The 22,738-nt window shown below is 43.0% G+C and overlaps 1 protein-coding gene across 13 annotated transcripts in view; it reads right to left on the reverse strand.

Annotated features, from left to right (window-relative positions):
• The window catches only part of LOC121287988 (inactive rhomboid protein 1-like), a 393,414-nt gene that overhangs the window by 270,685 nt on the left and 99,991 nt on the right, over nucleotides 1-22,738 (reverse strand). The window contains exon 1 of one of the 13 annotated variants that reach the window (XM_041206181.1): nucleotides 2,059-2,077. The exons of the other annotated variants lie outside the window; for them this stretch is intronic. The gene's annotated coding sequence lies outside the window, so the exon portion shown is untranslated. Of the gene's footprint in view, nucleotides 1-2,058; nucleotides 2,078-22,738 lie in introns of those variants that run through there. 13 annotated transcript variants of the gene reach the window in all.

Here is a 22,738-nt window from a genome sequence, read left to right on the forward strand (position 1 = left end):
GGTCACAGCATTCCTAAATGGGAATGTCTGGGTGTAAATAAATATGGATTCTCACATCCAGTGTCTCCAGTGGAATGCGCATTAGTAGATATCGGAGGGGGACAGGGTCAGGCTTGGTTGTGACGTCTTTCCTGGTCAACTCTTAGCCAAAGTACCACAAGACTTCTGTCCACATGATTATTTGTACTCTACAATGAACAGAAGCCTTCAAGAAACGTTGCGGGGGTCGGTGTTGGGGCGGGGGGGGGGTGGTGGTGGTTTGGCATTGGTGGGGCAAGGGGGGGTAGGTTCAGAATGTAAAGAATGGAACTAGAATTGTCATCCTGGGGACCACTCTTAGTTTGATTGCTCTGCTCTTATTAATCCCGGGCATGGACACATGCTGAGAAGGGGCAAACATCCACAAAATTAACACAATGTTCGCCTTGTCTTTAAATGAAATCAATGTTCAATATAATTACCACTGTGCTGGGCATGAAATGTGTTCTAATAGTGATAGATTCAAATATTAATGTACTATTGTTCTGCTTTCGGACCTAATGGATACCTAGTAATGCTAGCATTGCAATTCTGCTGCCAAAAACAATTAAAAATATACAGTCTGCTTTGCACTGTTCGGCCAGTAATGAAACTTCTCAAAACCTTGCTGAATAGAAAGTTAGCATGAGTGGAAGAGAATTACATTAGCAGCAATGGAACTGGTGCATGTAACCATAGTGCATTAGTGTCTGAATTTATCACTGTCATTAGCAACAATCAAATGTTTGTACACACACGCAGATACTAGGGCTGCATTTTACATGCCCCCTCCGGTGTCATTTTCAGCAGCAGGTGGTGGTGGGGCCATGTAAAATAGGGTGGGTGAGTGCCCAGCTCACCACCTTTCCACACACCCCCAGGCTCACCCCCATAATACAGGGGTGCACGTGTACCAAAATCAGCAGCACACCTCCATATTTAAATGGGTAATGAAGGGTCAATTAGGCCTGTTTTCAAGCCAACTGACCCTGATAATACACTGGCCAAGACATAAAACAGTTGGCGTGGGCAGCAGGGTGGGAGTGGGCAGCCTGATTTTTTTGAATACATTCTTCAAAAGGCAGGAAGGAAGTGTTGCGGGGGACGTAGTTCTATCTTCGGGGGGCAGGGGGGCTGCTCTTTGTGGATTGGGTTGCGGGGCTGCAACCCTAAGATAGAACATCCCCTTTCTTCCTATATGCCTGCTGCCTTATACCCACCACCTTCAACAACCCCACCCCGCCTCGCTCTTGCTAACCTGTCTCTCCCTAACCAAGACCTTGGACTTAGCAGTTTCCAAGGATTCTTGTTCCCCCTTGCAGCCCCAGCAGCTCCCACTAGTGTGCTTTTGGCGCTTCTGGGACTGATGGAGCTGCCTGCAATTCGGATTGGCCTGCAGCTCCCAATGACAGGACTCCCTTCCCAATGAGGGGCACAAGTCCCACTCGGCCCTTGTTTAGCCTCCTCGTCATGTGTTATGACTGTGGTCAGCTTCACACTGACTTTGTTTCTGCAGTGGGGACGAGCGGTCTGCCCCCACCTCCACCCCCGTAGTGTTCAGTCCCAGGGGTCGGTTTACATGTCACTAGTAAAGCAGCAAACTTTCAGCATTTGATTGGATGGACATTTTCATTTTTAAGTGATTTCAGCAGAGCGTAAAATTGGGTGGGCCACAAATGGGTCACCAAGCCAAACACCTGTCAGATTCCTGCAAAGCATCAGAGGTTAAAATTAGCCCTCATGTTGAAAACACAGCTGGTTTATAAACCAGCATGTGTTTTGCCTGCTTAGTTTCCAGTGAAGACAGTTTTACTCTTATTATCCATGCTTAAAAGGCTTGTTTTCCTAGTTAAGTTCTACAAACCATGCATTGGGCACTTGCCAAACACAATCTCATCTTAAGTCCCATTTTTCATCAGGTTCCCTCCATTGCAGAAAAGAAACACCTTCATTTACACAGTAGCTCATCACATTATAACATCTCAAAACATTTCACACAATAAGTTAATTTTAAGCATTGAGACTGTGAACTGGGCAAACCTTCATGCAGATAATGGAGGTTCCACTATAACCCAAACGGCAGGAAGCTCCCACTCAGCCAGCTGAACCACAAAATGGTAGTTAAAGCCAAAAGGGCTCCAAGGTGGGATTCCAAATGAAGAAAAAAAAAAATCACCCTCCACTTCTTGGTGGGGCTTTTCGCAGGATCCGTACTGGGTGTGACCCTTAAAAGTAGTTATAAAAAAGCCTGTTTAAAAAAAATACTACTGATACACAACAGGCTGGAACATGCAGAATTTCTTTACAAGGATACTTTCAGCTACTTCTTGGGCAATGCAAGGAGGGATTCAGACAAGGTTGATCATGTGAGTACTGTTTGAATGGAGACATTGGCCAAGTTAAATTATCTTCACAAAGCTGAGCACAGACCATACTAGGAGCACAGCATTTACAGAATTTGGAAGAAACAGCGGTTTGTTCCCCTCTATAATACAAAGGACTTGAAAGTTTTTAAATGTATGTGAAGCATTGGGATATTTCTGTGAAAGATGATAAAATACAATATTAATTACAAAGCTTTTTTCAATACTAAAAATTATGTTTATGGGGTGACAAAATAAAACTGCTATACAAGCAAAAGTAAAATTCCCTCATGTCCTAATAGTAGAGATATAGAGGTATGGTTTGAGTGAGATGCCTCGCAGCATCTACCCTGCCAAACTCATTCAGAATTGTATATGTTTCACTGAGATCACCTGTCATTGTTCTAAACTGCAGGGGACATAGGCCTATTTTACCCAATCTCTCCTCATAGTTCAATCCCCTCAAACCATGTCCCAGTCTAGTGACCCAGAGGGTGAGTGCAACATATATCTTTCCTGAGGCAAGGTGACCGACATTATACACAGCAGTCCAGGTATGGTTTCATCAATGCCGTAAACAACTGTAGTAAGGCTTATTTACTCTTAAAAGGCTATACCTTTACAACAAAGGCTAATATACCATTTGCATTCCTAATTGCTTACTGTATTTACATTTCAATGTTCTGTGATTCATATACAAAAACACCCAGGTCCCTCTGAATCTCAGTCTCTCTCAATTTAATAAAATCTTTTTTTTATTGTTCCTACCAAAGTGGATAACTTCACACTTCTCCACATTGAATTCATCGGCCATGTTCTTTGTCCATTCACTTAACCAGTCTACATCCCTTTGCAGCCGGTGTGTGTTCTTCCCACAACTTCCTTTCTCATCACTATTGTCAGCAAACTTGGCGACATGATATACACATCACACAAGTGCCAGACAATGACCATCTCCAAAAGAGATTCAATCCATCTCCTTTGATGTTCAGTGGCATTGCCATCACTGAAACTCCCACCATCAACATCCTGATGGTTATCACTGACTTAATTGGGCTGGCCATATAAATACTGTAGTTAAAAGAGGTCAGAGGCTAGTAATCCTGCAGTGAGTAACTCACTTCCTGACTCTCCAAAGCCTGTCCACCATCTACAAGGCACAAGTCAGGAGTGTGATGGGATACTCCCCATTTGCCTGGATGAGTGTAGCTCCAACAATACCCAAGCAGCCCAACATCATCCAGTACAAAGCAGCCAACTTGATCAGCACCCATCCATCACCCTAAACATTCACTCCTTCCAACACTGACTCACAGTGGCAGCAGTGTGTTCCATCTCCAAGATGCATTGCAGCAACTCACCAAGGCACCTTCAACAGCTCCTTCCAAACCTATGACCTCTATCACCTAGAAGGACAAAAGTAACAGGTGCACGCGAACATCACGACCTGCAAGTTCCCCTCAAAGCCACATACCACCTGACTTGGGACTATGTTGCCATTCTTTTACTGTCACTGGGTCAAAAGCACTGTAGGTGTACCTGTGTCACATAAACTGCAGTGGTTCAAGAAGGCAGCTCATCACCACCACCTTCTCAAGGACAACTGCAGCAATGTCCAGATATCATGAAGGAGTAAAAACAATTCAGAATCCTCATCTAAGTCATTAATATAGCTGCTGCCCAAGCACTGATCCTTGTGGTACTTCCACTAGATTTAACATGTCACTTGAAAAGAACCCACTTATTCCTACTGTTTCCTGCCCCTTAACCAATCCTTAATCCATTCTATTACATCATACAGTCAGGGCTGGTTGGATTAGTGTAATAATCACTTTATTCACAGGATCACAAAATTAGTTTCAACATAGAAAGAGGTCACTCAGCCCACTGTGTCTCTGCTGGCTTTATGAAGAAGCAATTCACCTAGTGCCACTCGCACACCTCCCTGTAGCCCTGCACATTCTTACTGAACGATTTCCCCCTTATCCACCCTGTAATTTATAACTTCAAATAAAACAGACAAATACACTTTCTATATCATAAATATTTCTTGGCTCTGCCCAATCACATTACGATTTTCTAAGTGCTTCGTGATCATGTTCCTAACAATAGATTGCACAATTTTTCCGACTGATGTCAGGCTAACTGGCCCGTACTTCCTGGTTTTCTCTCTCCTTCCTTTCTTGAGGAGCAAGGGTATATTTGCTAACTTCCAAACCTTGGGTACTGTTCCAGAATATAGGGAATAAAGGAAGATTAAACAGATCCATCCACTATTTGTGTTCTCTATGAGCTTGCCCACCAGATCCAGGGGATTTGTCAGCTCTTAGCCCCATTAATTTATCCAGTACTGTTTCTTTACTAATTTCTTTCAGTTCCCCGTTTTTGCTTGACCTTTGATTTCTCAATATTTCTGGAACTGTATTTATATTTTCTATCCTGAAGACAGATTCAAAGTATTTGTTTGATGTCTTTGTCATGGCCCTTATTTTGGCCATCATAATTTCTCCATTCTTTGCCTTTAAGAGACCAATGCTTACTGCCACGAATCTCTTCCTTGTGAAACACCTAGAGAAGCTTTTTACGATCTGTTTTTATATGCCGCTCGCTAGTTTATTCTCAGGTCCTCTTTTCTCCATCGATCTCTTGGCCAATCTTGCTGAATTCGAAAAACTTCCTAATTCTCAGACTGACAATGTTGCTAAAAAAAAGTATTAAGTCTCTAATTTAATTCTACCTTTAACTTCCCATTAGGTACAGTTGGGCTCCTTTCGCTGTGGGGTTTTCATTTCTTATGGGAGTGTATATTTCTGTAAATTACTAATTAATTCTTTAAATGTTTACATTTAAAAATTGCCCTGTTCCTCTTGTCCCTCATGGAGGCAAGAAGAAAAATACTTCCCCTTGGCCTCTTCTGGCCTTAGGTTTGCATACAGCTGGGTTAGAGAAGAACCCTGCTGCCTTCTGGGGGGATAACCTGCCTCTGAAATGGGCATGTTAACCTGCAAGGTGAGGAGACAGTAGGGTCAGAGGAGCTATGTAGCTGCAGCAGTTATAAACTGCCCACACAGCCAGTTCCTGCCCAACAGGTAATATTATCAGCTCTTTAGTCTGCAACGTCAGAATTTCATTTTATTTAAAAATTCATTTACGGGATGTGGCTAGGCTAGCATTTAATGCCCAAGGCTAATTGCCCTTGAGAAGGCGGTGAGCTGCCTTCTTGAACTGCAACAATCGTGGTGTAGGTACACCAACAATGCAGTTAGGGAAGGAGTTACAAGATTTTGACCCAGGGACAGTGAAGGAACGGTGAAATATTTCCAAGTCTGGATGGTAAGTGGCTTGGGGGGGGGACTTCCAGGTGGTGATGGTCCCATGTGTTTGCTGCCTTTGTCCTTCTAGATGGTGGTGGTCGTAGGTTTGGAAAGTGTGTCTAAGGAGTGTTGGTGAGTTCTTGCAGTGCATCTTGTAGATGGTACACAATATTGCCACTGAGTCAGTGGTGGAGGGAGTGAATGTTTGTCGATGTGGTGCCAATCAAATGGGCGGCTTTGTCCTGGATGGTGTCAAGCTTCTTGAGTGTTGTTGGAGCTGCACTCATCCACGCAAGTGGGGAGTATTCCATCACACTCCTGACTTGTGCCTTGTAGATGGTGGACAGGCTTTGGGGAGTCAGGGGGTGCAGGATTCCTAACCTCTGACATGGTCTTGTAGCCACAGTATTTACATGGCTAGTCAGATGGTTAGATTCTCTTTTGTTAGAGATGGCCATTGCCTGGCACTTGTATGGTGCGAATGTTACTTGCCATTTGTCAGCCCAAGCCTGGATATTGTCCAGTGATTGCTGCATTTGGACATGGACTGCTTCAGTATCTGAGGAGTCGCAAATGATGCTGAACATTGTGCAATCATCAGCAAATATCCCCACTTCTGACCTTATGATGGAAGGTAGGTCATTGACGAAGCAGCTGGATGTGGTTGGGCCAAGGACACTACCCTGAGGAACTCTTGCAGTGATGTCCTGGAGCTGAGATGACTGACCTCCAACAACCACAACCATCTTCCTTTGTGCTAGGTATGACTCCAATCAGCTGAGAGTTTTTCCCAATTCCCACTGATTCCAGTTTTGCTCCGGCTCCTTGATGCTACGCTCAGTCAAATGCTGCCATGATGTCAAGGTCAGTCACTCTCACCTCACCTCTGGAATCAGCTCCTTGTCCATGTTTGAACCAAAACTGTAATGAGGTCAGGAGCTGAGTGGCACTGGTGGAACCCAAACTGAGTGTCAGTGAGCAGGTTATTGATTATTTCACGATCAAGAGTGTGATGAAGGAGTAACAAGAACTGTTAATGTTGAGCTTCTGTTTCTGACTACTCAAGCCTAACTATCTGCTTAGTGTTAAGCTGCTGCTCCATCTTGTTGTTCTTTCTCGCTTTCATCCAAATTTCACCATCTGATGATGCCTCAAATGCTTCCTCCAACTCCAATCCTCTTTATATTGTCAGTTGTGCAGAATTAAGCAAAATCCAACGATGCAGCTCACCATCTGAGCCATATTGTAGAGAATGCCAAAAGCAAATCAAGTCACCTGGATCTTTAAAATGCCAATAGGATTGTCTATCATGTCACTGGTGATCCAATTGTTCTCATTGTACCAGCATTGCTCAGGCATAGTCAGGTTGCGAAGGTGTGTCACCTATCAGGTGTGCAGCACAACCACTTGTCCTCGTGCAGCCATCCTCTGGCATTCTTCAATGGATGGAACTGGAGATGTATTTAAAGGGGCATTCACCTACAGACACTCAAGTTAGATACATTAGTCAGTTTAAGAAGCCAATGATGCTATTTTTTCTTTAACAGGTTGGTCCCTGAGTGACACGGTTAACGCATCCAATTAAAATTGTATCAGAGTCAAATAATATCATTGGACCCTTATTTGCATTTATTCATGAGGCAGTGTCATTTTCAGGGGAAGTGTTTGCCACCTCAGTCAGCTGTCGGTTAAAAATAGCATTTGGCAGGTTTCCAGTGCGAGCGGGGCAATAAGTCGATATTACCGAATTGAACGGGCCTGCACCTGGTGTTACACTAGGCTGTTAAGGTCAAAATCATGATCAAGGTTTTGTTGCATCAACAAGTAATTCAGTGGAGGAGCAGGGCTAGAGGAAAATCAGTGGCCAAGATCTCATAATTAAAAACAGGACTCCAGTGGCTGAACCACACAACGATGTAATGAGTAAATAAACCCTGGAGCCAAGTGGGACATGTTTTTAAAGCATACAACTCATGCAGTGACTTTGGAGCCAATCACCTTCATAGTTGATCTCCACAACACTTCTTGTGGGAAGCCCTTTTGCAGCAGGAACTAAACAAGATATTAATAGTTTGGCAGGACAGCTGTCATAGGCAGCACAAGTGCCACAAGCCACCCAAGTAGTTGCAGGCCCAGACCGAATAGAAATTTGGCTCTGATCTTATTCGTGAAGTAATTTTTTGTTTCATTTTTCAAGTTAAGAAAAGTGTGGGCATCAGCCAATTCATGGCATTGTTTTAGCTATTTGAACAGCAACACAGAATTCCACTGGCTCAGATTTGTGGCTTCATGGGTTGGTGTGTGCATAGATGTGGATTTGAGAGGGGTCACGGTCAGAAGGTGAGAACATGGTGACAGGAGCTTGAAAGGAAAGAGAAACAAAGGAACTCGGCTACTCTTGTATATCCTGCAGCTGGTTAGAAAACAAGTTTAGTGCCCCAATCAGCCAGTAGTTTGGCTGAGTCAGCCATACAGACTAGGCCAGTTCTAGGTATGTTTGGAGTTAGCTGATTCTAATTGAAGAGATCACTATTAAATCTAAGGCAAAATTCTGGTTCCTGTAAGCTAGTCATCTGCTTTGTTCAAAAGACTACAGATGGGCATCAGATGAAGACAGAATTGATCTTAGCTGCAACAGTTTCCTTAGTCAGATTGTCTACCAGCGTTCATTGTTTAAGTAATACAGGAATGATGGCTAATCAGATAAGGTACCAGAGGGCAGCTGACACTTATGAACTCAACCCTAGCAACCCACATAATAATAGCAAATAAAAACAAACTATTTTCTGTTGTAGTTAGAAAATGCCCTGCTGGCTGCCTCTAGAAACCAATGGGGAAATTTCAACTCGATATACATTGTATACAAGTAGTCGTTTGGTAAGACAGAACTGGAGTATTGCTATAAAAGAGACAATTTTGCCAAAGCTTTTTGTCTTGCACTCATCAGGACAATTCGCAACAATACCAAGTTTAAAGGGAACAAAAATTTATACTTAATGAGAAGAGAGTGCAGATTGGTTGGCAAGTGGACTCTGAGTGGCAGACTCCAACCACCCTCTGGGTTAAAAAATTTTCCTCACATTACTTTTACTCTTTTTGCCAATTATTTTGAATCTGTGCTCTTAAGCTCTTGTTGCTCTCTTGAGTGGGAACAGTTTTTCACTATTTACCCTGTCCATATCCCTCAGGTTCTTGAACACCTCAGTGTCTCTCCCAGCCTTCTTTCCTTCAAGGAAAACAATCCCAATCTCTCCAATCTATCCTCGTAGCTGCAATTCTTTATCCCTGGAATCATTCCAATGAATCTCCTCTGTACTTTCTCCAATGCCTTCACATCCTTCAAGTATGGCGCCCAGAACTGGATGCTGTACTCCAGATGGGGTGTAACTAGTGATTATACAAGTTCAACATGACCGCCTTACTCTTGTACTCAATGCCTCTATTAATAAAGCCTAAGATGCCATATGCTTTATTAATTGCTCTCTCAACATGCCCTTCATCTTCAATGACCTATGTACATACTCACTGACACCCCTCTGTTCCTGCACCTCCTTTAGAGGTATGTTTATTTTATACTGTCTCTCCATATTCTGTCAAAATGAATCACTTCACACTTCTCTGCACTGAACTTCATATCTGCCACTTGTCTGCTTAATCCACCAACATGTCTATGTCCTTTTGAAGTTCTAGACTATCCTCATCATAGTTGACAATGTTTCCAATCTTCACATCATCTGCAAATTTTGAAATCACGCCTCAAACACTACAGTCTATATATTTAAGAGCAAGGGTCCCAACATTGACCCCTGGGGAACTCCACTACAAACCTTCCTCGAAGCTGAAAAACAACCATATATCATTACTTTGTTTCCTGCCACTCAGCCAATTTCTTAAGCCTACTTGCCCTTTTATTCAATGAGTAAGAATTTTGCTCACAAGTTTGTTGTGTGGTACTGTATCAAATAACTTTTCAAAATCCATATACACCACATCAACAGCATTGCCCTTATTAAACTTCCCTGTTAACTCCTCAAAAAAAAAACTCCAAGTTAGTTAAACATGATTTTCCCTTAATGAATCCACGCTGGCTTTCCTTAATTACCTTGCACTTGTCTAAGTGACTAGTGATTTTGTCCCGAACTACAGTTTCCAGAAGTTTCCCTACCACTGAGCTCAAACTGACTGGTCTCTAGTTACCAGCTTTATCCTTGCACCCCTTTTTGAATAAGGATGTAACATTCACAATTCTCCAGTCCTCTGGCACCTCCCTGTTTCTAAGGAAGACAGGAAGATTTTCACTAGTACCTCTGCAATTTCCACTCTCACTTCCCTCAGTACCTTTGGATGCATCTCATCCGGTCTGGGTACCTTATCAATTTTAAGTAAAGATAACTGAACACCACCTCCTTCTCAGTTCTAAATTCTTTTGAGTGTACCAGTTACCTCCTCTCTCACCTCAGCCAGGGTAGCATCTTCTTCCTTTGTAAAGACAGATGCAAAATACTCGTTTCACACTTCTGCTATTTCACCTGCCTCCACATGCAAGTCCCCTTTTCTATCCCTAATCAGTCCTACTCTTTCTTTTACCACCCTTTTGTTATTTATATGCTTATAGAAGACCTTAGGATTCTTTAAAGTTAGTTGCCAGCCTCTTTTCAAGCTCTCTCCATGCTTTTCTTATTCGTTTTTTTCACTGGCTAGACCAGCATTTAATGCCCATCCCTAATTGCCCTCGAGAAGGTGGTGGTGAGCTGCCTTCTTGACCCACTGCAGTCCATGAAGTGTTGGTTCACCCACAGTGCTGTTAGGGAGGGAGTTTTCCAGGATTTTAACCCAGTGACAGTGAAGGAATGGCGATATATTTTCAATTCAGGATGATGAATGAATCGGGGGGGGATCTTCCAGGTGGTGGTGTTCCCATCTATCTGCTGCCCTTGTCCTTCTAGATGGTAGTGGTCATGGGTTTGAAAGCTGCTGTTTAAGGAACTTTGGTGAGTTTCTGTAATGCATCTTGTAGATGGTACACACTGCTGCTACTGTGTGTCGATGCTGGAGGGAGTGAATGTTTGAGGATGGTGTGCGAATCAAGCGGGTTGCTTTGCCCTGGATAGTGTCGAGCTTCTTGAGTGTTGTTGGAGCTGCACTCATCCAGGCAAGTGGGGAGTATTCTATCACATTCCTGACTTGTGCCTTGCAGATGGTGTGCAGGCTCTGGGGAACCAGGTGAGGCACACACCACAGGATTTCCAGCCTCTGAACTGCTCATGTCGCCACAGTATTTATATGTCTGGTCCAGTTCAGTTTCTGGTCAATGGTAACCATCTGGATGTTTATTTGGGCTAGGCATGCCTCCAACCAGCAGAGAGTTTTCCCAGATTTCCATTGACTCCAGATTAGCTAGGAGTCCTTGATAGGACACTCGGTCAAATGTGGCCTTGATGTCAGGGGCAGTCATTCTCACCTCATCTTGGGAGTCCATGTTTGAGCAAAGGCTGTAATGTTGTCCAGAGCCAAGTGGCCCTGGTGGAACCCAAACTGAGCTTTAGCAAACAGGTTATTGCTAAGCAAATGCTGCTTCATAGCACTGTTGACCCCTTCCATCAGTTACTGATGATCGAAGGTTGACTGATGGGACGGTAATTCACCAGGTTAGATTTGTCCTGCTTTTTGAGTACAGGACACACCTGGGCAATTTTCAACTTTGCTGGGTAGATGCCAGTGTTGTCGTTGTACTAGTGTTGTAGCTGTACTGTTATAGTTTGGCTAGGGGCGCAGCAAATTCTGGAGCAAAAGTCTTCAGTACTAATGCCGGAATATTGTCAGGCCTCATAGCTTTTGCAGTATTCAGTGCCTTCAACAGTTTCTTGATATCACTTGCAGTGAATCGAATTGGCTGAAGACTGGCACCTCTGATGCTGGGGATCTCCGGAGGAGCTTAAGATGGATCATCCACTCAGCACTTCTGGCTGAAGATTGTTGCAAGTGCTTCAGCCTTTTCTTTTGCACTGGTTTGATGGGCTCCCCCATCATTGAGGATGGGGATATTTGTGGAGCCTCCTCCTTCTGTGAGTTGTTTAATTGTCCACCACCATTCACGGCTGGATGTGGCAGGACAGCAGAGCTTAGATCTGATCAGTTGGTTGTGGGATCGCTTAGCTCTGTCAATCACTTGCAGCTTATACTGTTTGGCACACAAGTAGTCCTGTGTTGTAACTTCACCAGGTTGACACCTCATTTTTAGGTATGCCTGGTGCTGCTCCTGGCATGATCTCCTGCACTCTTCATTGAACCTGGGTTAATCCCCTGGCTTGATGGTAATGGTAGAGTGGTATTCTGCTGCTGCTGATGGCTCACAGTGCCTCATGGACGCCAGTCTTGAGTTGGTAATCTGTTCGAAATCTATTCCATTTAGCACGGTAGTGACACACAACACAATGGAGGGTATCCCCAATGTGAAGGTGGAACTTCACCTCTTCAAGGACTGTGCGTTGGTCACTCCTACCGATACTGTCATGGACAGATGCATCTGTGGCACGCAGGTTAGTGAGGTGGCCAAATATGTTTTTCCCTCTTGTTGGTTCCCTTACCACCTGCCGCAGACCCAGTCTAGCAGCTATGTCCTTTACGACTCTGCCAGCTTGGTCTGTGGTGGTGCTACCACATTACTATTGGAGATGGACATTGAAGTCCCCCACCAAGAGTACATTCTGTGCCATTACCACCTCAGTGCTTCCTCCAAGTGGTGTTCAACATGGAGGAACACTGATTCATCAGCTGAGGGGAAGCAGTACGTGGTAATCAGCAGGAGGTTTCCTTGCCCTTGTTTGACCTGATGCTATGAGACCTTGTGATCCTGAATCAATGTTGAGAACTTCCAGGGCAACTCGCTCCCAAATGCATACCACTGTGCCACCACCTCTACTGGTTCTGTCCTGCAAGTGGGACAGAACATACCTAGGGATGGTAATGCTGGAGTCTGGGACACTATCTGTAAGGTATGATCATGTGAGGATGACTATGTCAGGCTGTTGCTTGACTCGTCTGTGAGACAGCTCTCCCTGTTTTGGCATTAGCCACCAGATGTTCATAAGGATGACTTTGCAGGGTTAACAGGTTTGTCATTTCCAGTGCAGAGGTCAGTGCCAGGTGGCCCATCTGGCTTCACTCTTCCTTGACATTTTAGTGGTCTGATACAACTGAGTAGGTTGCTTAGGCCATTTCAGGAGGCATTTTAAGAGTCAATCGCATTGCTCTGGGTCTGGAGTCACATGTTGGTCAGACTAGATAAGGATAGCAGATTTCCTTCCCTAAAGGACACTAGTGAACCAAATGTTTTTTTTTCAACAATCGATAATCATTAATTGATCATCATTAGACTTTTAATTCCATATTTTTTATTAAATTGAAATTCCACCATCTGCCATGGTGAGATTTGAACCCAGGTCTCTGGATTACTAGCCGAGTGATACCTCTATGCCACTGCCTCCCCTGCCCAGTCCTGCCCTTCATTGAGCCAGGTCTCTGTTAAAGCTATAATATCATAATTCCATTTATCAACCTGTGCCTGTAGTTCACCAACCTTATTAACCACTCTGTGTATTCACATACATGCACATTAACCCTGATTTAGGCTTTTTTACCTTACTCTGACCCCATCTAATGACTCACTATTACCTACTATAATTCTACCAAACTCTCCAAGTATTCTATTTACCTTGATACTACTCTCTGATATATCGTCTTAGCAGTTAATACTTCTCTTCTTCCCACTGCCAGTTTTTCTCCTCTCCTCTCTTAAATTCCCCTCAGGTTCCGTCTCTCTGCCAATCTAGTTTAAACCCACCCTGACAGCACTAGCAAATCTCCCTGTGATGACATTAGTCCTAGTCCTGTTAAGGTGTAACCCGTCCTCCTTGTACAGGTCCCAACGCCCCCAGAACCGGTCCCAATGCCTCAGAAATCTAAAGCCCCTCTCTCCTACTCCATTTCTCCAGCCACATGTTGAACTGCTCAATCTTCCTATTCTTATGCTCACAAGCACGTGGCACTGTCTTGAGTCCTGCTTTTTAATTCCCTGACTCCCTAAAATCTGGTTTCTGGGTCTCATCACTATTCCTACTTATCTCATATGAACATGGAAATAGGAACAGGAGTAGGCCATTCAGCTCCTCAAGCCTGCTCTGCCATTGAATAAGATCATGGCTAATCTGTTTGTGTTTCAAATTCTACATTCCCACCTACTGCCAATAACCTTTGATTCCCTTGCCTAACAGGAATCTATCTACCTCTGCCTTAAAACTATTCAACAACTCCACCTCCACCACTTTCAGAGGCAGAGTGTTTCAAAGTCACGCAAACCTCAGAAAAAATTCTCCTAATTTCTGTCCTAAAAGGGCAACCTCTAATTTTAAAACACTGCCCCCTAGTTCTGGTCTCACCCACAAGAGGAAACACCCTTTCCACATCCAACTTGTCAAGGCCGTTCAGGATCTTATATACTTCAAACAAGTCACCGTTCACTCTTCTAAACTCCAGTGGAAACAAGCTCAGTCTGTCCAACCTTCCCTCATATGACAATCCACTCATTCCAGGTATCAATCTAGTAAACCTCTTCTGGACCACCTCCAACACATTTACATCCTTCCTTAAATAAGGAGACCAAAACTGCACATGATATTTGAGACCTCGTCTCACTAAGGCCCAGTATAACTGGGCCTTAATAAGATCCATTTGTGCATATGCTGTTTTCTGCCAGCCAATCTATGTTACCCGCTACGCCATAAGCTTTTATTTTCTGCAGTAATACCCATCCTCACTTTTATATTCAATTCCTCCCATAATAAAGGATAGCATTCCATTAGCCTTCTTAACTATGTGCTATACCTGCACACTAACTTTTTGTGACCCATGAACTAAAACACCTGGAACCCTCTACATCTTGGAGTTCAGCAGCCATTCTCCATTTAAGTAACACTCTACTTTTTTTTCCTTCCTGCCAAAGTGAACACCTTCACATTTTCCTACATTATGCTCCATCTGCAGAATTTTTGCCCATTCACTCAGCTGATCTATATCAATCTGCAACCTCCTTCTGTCTTCTTCACAACATACTTTTCTATCTTTGTGTCATCTGCAAATTTAGCTACCATGCCTTCACTCCCCTCATCTAAGTCATTGATATATATTGCAAAAAGGTTAGGCCCCAGCACACACTCCTGCGAGACTCCATTCATCACATCCTGCCAATTAGAAAAAGATCCATTTGTGCATACGCTGTTTTCTGCCAGCCAATCTTCTATCCAGGCTAATATGTTACCCGCTACGCCATAAGCTTTTATTTTCTGCAGTAATCTTTGACATGGCAACTTATCAAATGCCTTCTAGAAATCCAAGTACAGCACGTCTAACAGATTCCCCTTTATCCACAACTCATGTTACTCCTTCAAAGAGAACAAAGAAAAAAAAAAGTACAGCACAGGAACAGGCCCTTCGGCCCTCCAAGCCAATGCCGATCATATTGACTGTCAACTAAAACATTTTGCACTTGCGGGGTCCATATCCCTCTATTCCCATCCTATTCATGTATTTGTCAAGCTGCCTCTTAAACACCACTATTGTACCTGATTCCACCACCTCCCCTGGCAGCGAATTCCAGACACTCGCTACCCTCTGCGTAAAAAACTTGCCCCGCACGTCTCCTCTATAGTTTTCTCCTCTCACCTTAAATCTATGTCCCCTAGTAATTGACTCTTCCACCCTGGGAAAAAGCTTCTATCTACTCTGTCCATACCGCTCATAATTTTGTAAACTTCTATCAAGTCGCCCCTCAATCTCTGTCGCTCTAGTGAGAACAATCCGAGTTTCTCCAACCTCTCCTCATAGCTAATAACCTCCAGACCAGGCAGCATCCTGGTAAACCTCCTCTGCACCCTCTCCAATGCCTCCATATCCTTCTGGTAATGTGGCGACCAGAATTGCATGCAATATTCCAAGTGTGGCCTAACGGAAGGTTCTATACAGCTGCAGCATGACTTCCCAGCTTTTATACTCAATACCCCTGCCAATGAAGGCAAGCATGCCATATGCCTTCCTGACTACCTTATCCACCTGCGTTGCCACTTTCAGTGACCTGTGGACCTGTACACCCAGATCTCTCTGCCCATCAATGCACTTAAGGGTTCTGCGATTTACTGTATAATTCCTGCCTGTATTAGACATTCCAAAATGCATTACCTCGCATTTGTCTGGATTAAACTCCATCTGCCCTTTCTCTGCCCAAGTCTCCAACTGATCTGTATCCCGTTGTATCCTTTGACAATCCTCTTCACTACCTGCAACTCCTCCAACCTTAGTGTCGTCTGCAAACTTACTAATTAGCCCAGTTACATTTTCCTCCAAATCATTTATGTATGCTACAAACAGCAAAGGTCCCAGCACTGATCCCTGCGGAACTCCACTAGTCACAGGTCTCCATTCAGAAAAGCACCCTTCCACTGCTACCCTCTGTCTTCTATGACCGAGCCAATTCTGTATCCATCTTGCCAGCTCACCTCTGATCCCGGGCGACTTTACCTTCTGTACCAGTCTGTCATGAAGGACCTTGTCAAAGTCCTTACTGAAATCCATGTATATAACATCCACTGCCCTTCCATCATCGATCATCTTTATCACTTCCTCGAAAAACTCGATCAAGTTACTGAGACATGACCTCCCCTTCACAAAGCCATGCTGCCTCTCACTAATACGCCCATTTGCTTCCAAATGGTAGTAAATCCTGTCACGAAGAATCTTCTCCAATAATTTCCCTACCACTGACGTAAGGCTCACCGGCCTGTAATTTCCTGGATTATCCATGCTACCAAGAGCTCCAATAAATTAATTAAACATGATTTCCTTTTCACAAAACCATGCTGACTCTTTCCGATTACCTAGAGTTTCTCTAAATTCCCATCTATAACCGCTTTAATGATCGATTCTTAACACCTTCCCCATGACAGGCATCAAGCTAACTGGCCTATAGTTTCCTGCCTCCCTCCCTTCTTGAGGTTATATTTGCTGCTTTCCAGTCTGATAGAAGCTTTTCAGAATCTGGTGAGTTTTGGAAAATTAACACCAATGCATCAACCGCTTCATTAGCCACCTCATTTAAGGCCCTAAGATGAAGTCCATCCGAACCCAGAGACTTGTCAGCCCACAGCACCATCAATTTGCTTAGTACCGATTCCCTAGTAATTGTAATTTCACCAAATTTCCCTCTCCCTTCCACTTCCTGATTTACATCTATTACTGGAATGCTTATTGTATTGTCTATAGTGAAGACAAAAACAAAATATTTGTTGATTTCTTCCATCATTTCCTTATTATCTACTATTAACTCCCACTATCACTCTCTAGAGGACCAACACTCACTTTACTTACTCTTTTCCTTTTTAAATACTTGTAGAAACTCTTGCTATCAATTTTACATTTCTAGCTAGCTTCTTTTCATACTCTAACCTTTTAGTCATCCTCTGCTGTTCTTTATATTCTGACCAATTATCTGACCTGCCACTCTGTGCAGTTATATGCTTTTTCCTCAAGTTTGATGCTTTCCTTAACTTCTTTAGTTAATCGTGAATGGTGGGTCCTCCCCTAACAATTTTTCTTAATAGCAGGAATATACTTAATCTGTGTGTTCTGAAATATCCCCTTAAATGTCTGCCATTGCTTCTCTATTAATCTACCTTCAAGCCTAGCATCCCAGTTTCCTTCAGCTAGCTCAGCTTTCATGGCCACAAAGTTGCCCTTGTTTAAGTTTAAAACACTAGTCTTGGATCCACTCTTCTCCCTTTCAAACTGGACATAAAATTCAATCATATTGTGGTCGCTCCTAATTAGGGGTGCCATCACTCTTCAATGGTTCCAGTGTGGACCACGACCTCTGGCTGCTCACCCATCCCCAAAATAATGTCCTGCAGCTGCTCTGTGACATCCTTTACCCTGGCACCAGGGAGGCAACGCACCAGGGAGGCGACACACCATCCTCTGAGTGGCTGTCACTTATTTTGTTTCATTGAAATCAAGGCATAATGTGTGTACATGTTCTTTCTGTCTGAAAAGAACAGGGCCCTGTGTATTAATATATGTAGCTTCCGATACCCGCAAATGCACCACACTACAAGCCCGGCTGAGAATCTTAAATTGGTTATCAGCGTAATTCTTAGCACACTGAGGATTATTTAGCAAATGTTGTCCAATTGCGGAATCACATCCAATGTTGGACACACTGTTTGAGCTTTGCAAGCACGGGCTGGTTGAGTACGGTTTATATATTGCCCGTTGCAAACAGTGGAACAGACAGGCTGACTGATTTGATCCGCCAGTCTTTGTGGCTTACCTAGCATCACACTGGCATTGAAATTCATAGACCACATTCATATGTTTCACACTGTTACTACATAGTAGCAACATGAATGGTATTTACCATTAACAGGATGCTTCCAGCAAACCAAAAAGACATTCTGCCTACCACACAAATGAGTAATGTAGTACATTAATTTCAGCGCTTATTGAACAGGATTGTTCATGTAATGGTAGCTGCCAGAAAAGTGGGCATGTGCTTGCACAATGCAATGCTGGTGATCACACCCCAGGTGTACATCAATAGACTGGTAGCCCTTGCAGTTTGTGAAGGAGCTTACACTTTATTGAGATGTACTCAATGACCTCTTGAGCTTAGGGGAAAGTTGCAATCAGTGATGCAGCCAATGACCACAACTTTTATTTATGAAGCACCCTTAATGTAACAGTACGGGGGAGGCTGGTTCAATCTAAGCATTCAAGAGTTAACTGGATTATCTGAAAAGGACGAATGTGCAGAGCTATGGGAAGAAGGCAAGGGAGTGGTACTAGGTGAATTGCTCCTTCTGAGACTGAGCACAGGCATGATGGGCCAAATGGCCTCCTTCAATGCTGTAGCCATTCTGTGGTTCTGTAATAAAACATCCCAAGGCAATTCACAAGAGTGTTTGCAAAATCTGCCTCCGAGCTACACAAGGAGCTATTAGACTAAATGCTGCTTGGTCAGAGATAGAGTTTCACACGAGTGTTTTAAAGGAGGAAACCAAACTAAGGTAGAGGGATGAAAGGAGGGAATTCTAGGGCTTGGCAGCTGAATGCATATCTGTCAATGGCGGAACAATTAAAAGCCAGGCTTCTCAAAAGGCTAGAATTAGCAGAGCACAGACAGTGTATTATAAGCATGAACTTCATACTTACTGATAAAATAATGAAGTGAACTGCAGACTGACTGACTACAACATTACATGATTTCTTTCAATTGGCTAACAGAACTAAGGATACTGAGAATCTACAACTCATACCAGTTTTCAGAAGAATAAGCTGTACTAAAATGACAGATGATTTGGACCTGTCCAACTGGTGGTGATGAGACCCATGTAGAATATATATGGAAAGTTTTTAAGAAGATAAAAAGACAGATAAGATGGAAACAGAAATGGGTTGATACATTAAAAGGTGTCCAACACTCAGCTAAGGAGAGTTGATTATAAGAAAGAGCTGAAGAAAACAAAGGTCTGCTATTAGAACAGCTAAAATATGATGGAAAATTGGGAAAAGCTCTTTCGGTTATGTGAACTTTCCAAGGAACATATTTGGTCATTAAAGGATGTCCAAGGACAGATTTATAAACAACTTGTGGGATATAGTGGAAATATTAAATGAGTACTCTGCATCGGTGCTAATTCCTGAAGATGATGTTCAACTTTTAGATTTGAATATTTATAATAATAAAACCAGTAATATTAAAATATGTAAACATTTTATTTTGGACAGAAAATGGATAAAGCAGCCAGGCTGGATGCTATCCACCAAACTGCACTCGGGGAGATGCGGCACATTTTGTTTGAGCCCCTTTGCGCACATTTTTAAATAGCTCATGGCATTCTGGCACGATGTCTTTAAACTGTAAGGTGGTGAATGTTGTCCTTATCTTTAAAAAAGGGGACTTATTAAATAGGAAAGATGTTTGAGGGAAATATTCTGGATCATTTGTTTGTTTCATATCTTCACACACACTGTTTTCCTTTTGGGGAAATCAGGTGGAAGTGTTGGAATGGTTAGCAGGCTGATTATCAACCTATTTAAACCACAGCATGGACACTCCATCTGTGGCCATTAAGTCTTGGCATGGGGTTTGAATCCGGAGTGTCTGGCTCAGAGGCAGGGTGTTGCAGACTGAGCCACAAGACTCCCCTTCCCCCATTCTTCATTTGGAATGCAATACAAAATTCCTTGAATTGAGTGGAGACATATTAGGGTCATACCATGTGGCCTCAAAAATTGTTGACATCTCACAAATCTGATTGTATTTTTTGAAGTCACCAAAATGTTTACCAGAATTGCCAAAATGTTTTGATAAGAACAAGAAGCTTCCTCACAAGATCGAAAGCTCTGGTATCAGTGGTAATGTCATGAGCTGGATTGAGAACTGGCCGAAAGGTCATAGACATAAAAATTAGTTATAGACGGATTTGAATCTGCTTGGAGACTGATCACCGGTGGTGTTCTGCGGGGATTGGCATTGGGTCCACTGCTCTTCACTATTTTTATTAATAACCTTCATCTATGTAAGAGTTAGAATATAGATTCTGCTCAAACTGTTCTGGTGGGTCTTGATACGCTGGGTTTGTGTCTGGGCAAATGGCATTTAACTTGGAAATGTGCATTTTTATGAATGTAAAAAGGGTGAATGCTCACCATAATCACCCTTCAGGGAAAAGCTTTAGAGGTGGAAGAGAAAAAGAGAGAGAGAGAGAGAGATCTGGGCATTCTGGTAAATAGGTCTCTAAAATAGAAACATGACTATGACATGCTCTCTAACTAGTGGCTTGGATCATTTTGTCAATGGTATAAGTGAACATTTTAATCAGGTTACCATGATACCAAAGTAAGTTAGTACTCTTCAATCCTTAAAACACTCCAAAGCACTTCTGCAGTTATACACATACAAATATTGCAGAGGCAAGTACAAACGCACCTAACACACAGACATATACACACGCACACAGACACATTATGCAGAGCCTAAGACATTGGTGTATGTTTTTATAAAGTAGATATAAGTATCCTCATGGCTGTAATACTTTAAAAATCAGACAAAGGCCTTTTAAAATGGCTGAAGCAATGTCTATCTGTGACCCTCAAACAAAACTAGCTGCCATAGCAGTGTTGCAGAAACTTTCACCTTGTTATCTTTGAAGAGAAAATAATGGCCCTCCCACTGTGTGCTGCAGAGACCAAATTCAAAAAGAACTATACAAAGGCCATTGGCATTTCGTAGACTCCAGTTGGCCAGCCTGGCTTATTTTTCTACTAGGACAAAGGACCCTGCAACCTTCCTTTTCAATCTTAATGGTTGGAACACTTAACAATCTCATGGACCCAGACAAAGGGCTACACGCACTTTGTCAAAGCCAGAGTGGAGAAGTAGGAGTCATGTGACATGGGCCTAGCTTGTGGAATCAGTAATATCACCTTGTGGAACTGCAAAGCTGTCTGCCATTTTACTATCCACAAGCAGCCTCACAGAAAAGGGGCTCTGCCCAGAATGAATACCTGAACCCATCTACACCGTTTCTACTGGAACTTCTGTACCATCACCTACAAGACTGATTCATCTCTGTCTGCCTCTCTCACCATGTGAGGTCAACCTCACTGGAAAAGTGAATTATACAGAATCAGTTTGCAGCCTGTCAACCTCAGTGAAGAAATATCTCATTGGGCTTTGATTCTGGACTCTGGACCCACGTGAAACAATAATTCTTTTCTCTGGGGTATTTACTCTGTAAATCTCTTTTCTCTCTCCTTCTTTTACTGTATGAGCGCACCCCTCTCTTACATTTTGAGTGTCTGCAAATAAACAAACCCTTTGAATTCATCCTATCATGAGTTTGCGGTTATTAATAGAAATTGTGTCACACCAAAACCAAGGGGTTGGGAAATACACCACCGCTTATAAAGGGGTAGCAAATCAAAAATACCTTTCTATTTATAGATGGGTGGAGGGGGAAAAAAATCAGGGCTTTTTAAATTAACCCCTTCCTGTCCCTAACACACATACACCCGCCCACATACAGGCACATGCCCACACACAGAATCTTCCATTAATTTATACTATGAATTAGAAAATGATACACAGCTGGTGGTTTATCATTCATTGTAGTGCAGCAATAGCTAGAGCAAATAGGGTGTTGAGGTTCATCCTTACCACAAGGAACACTATATTGTCCTTGCATAAGACCTTGATCAAGCCTCACTTGGAATAGTATCCAGTTGGTATCCTCACAAAGGGTGATATTTAGGCTTAGGAAAGTAGAGGGTGATTAGACCAATTCAGAATATAAAGCATCTTAAGTTTTCAATATAGACAAACTAAAAAGAGTGGGACTTGACACTTTAGGGAAGAGTAGACTTAGGATGAATCTGGTTGAAGTTTAAAATAATGAAGGGAATAGATTGTGTTCCAGTTGACAGTTAATTTCAATGAGATTGGTTCAGGAAGACTACAGAGCAACAATTTTAAACAGTATTAGGCCAGATCTGAGTCAGATATCAGGAGCTGGTTGTTTCATCAGGGAACGGTGAAACCCTGGAATCAACAGCTCATGCAGTGGAAGCTGATTAGCTGAATTCCATCAAGTGAGAGCTGGACCCTGTTTCTGACTGGGGTCCACATCATCTCTTCCAGAAGAGAAGGACTGAAGGGAATTCAGGTTCCGAGGGATCTCTTGGACTAATTTCACCTCCATAGGTCAGAAAAAAATTTCCCAGTTTCTTTTTTCCTGTGTTTTTAATCTGTTTATCCTGCCCCCCATCCTGCCCCAAGAGATCACATAGTTTTGGTTGGTGTGGGATGGAGTGTGTATTTCTGACTCTGTGTGGGACAGGGTGAATGGACTGATGTGTATGGTGGCCTGGAAAGGAACCAGAAGGAAAGAGTCAGAAGGCAACTGACTGCAAAAGATAAAGCTTCATTCACTGCAG

The sequence above is a fragment of the Carcharodon carcharias genome, chromosome 15, assembly GCF_017639515.1.
Source record: "Carcharodon carcharias isolate sCarCar2 chromosome 15, sCarCar2.pri, whole genome shotgun sequence".
Lineage (NCBI taxonomy): Eukaryota > Metazoa > Chordata > Chondrichthyes > Lamniformes > Lamnidae > Carcharodon > Carcharodon carcharias.